Source organism: Manduca sexta, unplaced genomic scaffold (assembly GCF_014839805.1).
Source record: "Manduca sexta isolate Smith_Timp_Sample1 unplaced genomic scaffold, JHU_Msex_v1.0 HiC_scaffold_735, whole genome shotgun sequence".
Classification (NCBI taxonomy): Eukaryota; Metazoa; Arthropoda; class Insecta; order Lepidoptera; family Sphingidae; genus Manduca; species Manduca sexta.
In genome coordinates this window covers 2,002-4,667 of record NW_023595556.1, presented here as the reverse complement: position 1 = coordinate 4,667, position 2,666 = coordinate 2,002, and the positions used below count along the sequence as shown (strand labels likewise).

The window sequence follows — 2,666 nt, the reverse complement described above, 5'->3', positions numbered from 1 at the left end:
TGCATCTGTTTATGGGTAGTTTGTCGATAACCATCACGCGAACACTAGAAGAATTTGATTGACTCATATTTTTCTTTTTTTAAATTTATTTTAGGAAGATTTACAGACAATTTTTTTAGAATTTTTCAGTAGAGGTTTTACTATAAACTATATAAAGTAATATGTATTATAAAGTTAACTTAGTTTTTATTTATTCATATAGAGTAAATGTATACAGATGGACTTAATGCCTGACGCTTTTCATTCTCTCGCATTCCCTTTGGGTGATGCAAAGATGAAACAATGTGGGTGTATACAAAACATAAAAAAGGCAATATTTGTACAATAAATACATAATACCCATATAAATACGAATATACAAATTCTATGACTCCTTAAATTTAAACAATAAACTATAGTACATTTTATTGTCTTTACTCATAGATATTACAACATTATGATGTACATTGCGTCACAATTAAATTTTACAATAACCAATATCTTATTTATTACTTTACAAATATGTAAAACTTTATTAATTCCGAGAATTTGATTCAGTCCGCTCGGATCACCTCCAAAACTGCGTCTGAAACAATAGCAAAATATCATGAAGGAAATCATAAGTGGCATAGAGTAGTGGAGTCAGAAATTGAGTTAGGACCTCTCCCGAACAAACGGTTTTAAGCATTCGTTTTGTACATTTACGAAACACGAGGTACGGGCGGGAATATGCAAAGAATTAGGAATAATTTCTATAAAATATAAATTTTAGGTCTTAATTTTAAACTAACAGAAACGTTCCTTATTATATTAAAATATGATATATCGGAATCAATAATAATTAATGAAGCAATATCTACATTAAAAATATATAAAGCAAAGGTGTTGTAGAAATATAATAGTTAATTTTTGTTTCTATAAGTATTACAAATTTTGAATAGATATATAGCTCTTTAATATGATAAGCGCGCTGATTTGCCATAGAGCTTGATAGAGCCATAAATATCAAAGGGCCGGCTCGGGCGACGTGAGGTATCATGAGGCTTACAAATCACAGCCTATGGGATGCTCTGTGAGCTTCATTATACCAGTGGTATTCCCCAAGAACTAGAATCTAGAGTAGGTGATACACGTACATAATATCGATTGGTCTTCAGAAATTTCAATCACCTAAACGCAACTGCAAACTGTCATTACAAATATGTCTTCGGCGAGACAATGGTACTATCAAACCAGTCTAGTCATAGTGTAGGCTAGTACTGGATTAGCCTTAAAAAACTAATTTTCAGGTTTTATCGCCGTTATTCATATTATATTTTTTTCGTTTTGAAGACTTTGTAGCTTTCATGGTCACGCGGCGGGCTATAATATTCGAAAAATAGTTTTATTCCGATGTCTAACATTCATGTAAATATAAATCATTATGGTATAGCCTTGTACCATCTACGCTTGGGTCAAATCAGCCTTTTCTTGTGTTCTAGATTAGCTTTGTTTAAAGCCAAATTGCCTCACCACTAGGCATTTTAAAACGAATATCTAATCAACTTTTGCTTGCGAATATTATCATTCTCAAAGCATACATTGTGTTTGCACGTCGTATAATCGTGATGTATTGGTAATTAAGTTTCTAATGTTCCACACTAGCTTTACATGATCTAGTCGTGATGTTTAGGCATTAGGAACCATGTATCTACGTTAGTGACTTAATTAAGTCCAGTAACTGCACTACGTTTGTGAATCACTGTATTAATTTTAGTTTGGAAGGCATCTTCAGACCATGCAAATTTCCAATATTATTACGTCGTCAGCTTAGCAAATCACTTTTTTTAGCGTTAAGTGGTTAAGAGTTGCTTAAAGGTGTCAAAAACATCACCGGTTCCTAGTTTACACCTATTTAAGAGGCAAGATGGCGGGTTATGATTTACAGCTGATGGAGTAAATGTGTTTTAACTAAGCATAGCTTTGGGAATTTTTTATAAGTAAGACTGATTTTCACATTCGTAACACGATTTATGACACGGCCTCAGTAATTGAAGGCCTTATCAGTACTGGTACCTAATATATTTGTAAAGATCAAACATTTAACAGTAATATTATAGAAATTTATTTCGAATGAGTCATAACTATTTAATTCATCTACACAAATAATTTTATACAAACCTAGAAAGAGAGCATTTTTATATCGAAATACTGACTGACTTTGTTAGAACTTACTTTCTTCTGTTTGTAGAATTTCATCCTCTTCTTATTCTTTCGCTGTTTCTTCCTCTTTAATTTATTCTTTATATTCGGTGACTTGTTCTTGCTATGACTCGATGCAGGGACCACTTCTTTCAAAGATGGGTCTGTAACAAGTAACATTATTGTAACCTATAACATATTATAATTTATAGCAATTGCTATATCTCATTTTCGATTTTTATACGATTGAATGAAAGTAACAAGTTTTATGATTTACACTATATCCATACAGCAACATTACCAAGTAAATTAAAGTTTTTGAAATGCCGTACACGATCGTTTTGAAGCATTGTGCATGTTAAATGTTATATTTTTAACCACAATTCGTTTCATACAAATGGTAACATACTTTACACAATAATTTATAAGTAGGCAGTCATATTCTGTTAAATACATTTCTAAGTCAAGAGTCAGAAGTAGGAATGCGACGATAGAGATTATATAAT

At 31.5% G+C, this 2,666-nt stretch overlaps 1 long non-coding RNA gene across 1 annotated transcript; it reads right to left on the bottom strand.

Annotated features, from left to right (window-relative positions):
• Positions 1 to 392: 392 nt before the first annotated feature.
• On the bottom strand, positions 393 to 2,365 carry LOC119193580. Its single transcript, XR_005113985.1, has 2 exons — positions 2,194 to 2,365; positions 393 to 565 (listed from the first exon to the last, which is right to left on the bottom strand). It is a non-coding gene; the product is annotated as an uncharacterized LOC119193580 (long non-coding RNA).
• Positions 2,366 to 2,666: the final 301 nt, after the last annotated feature.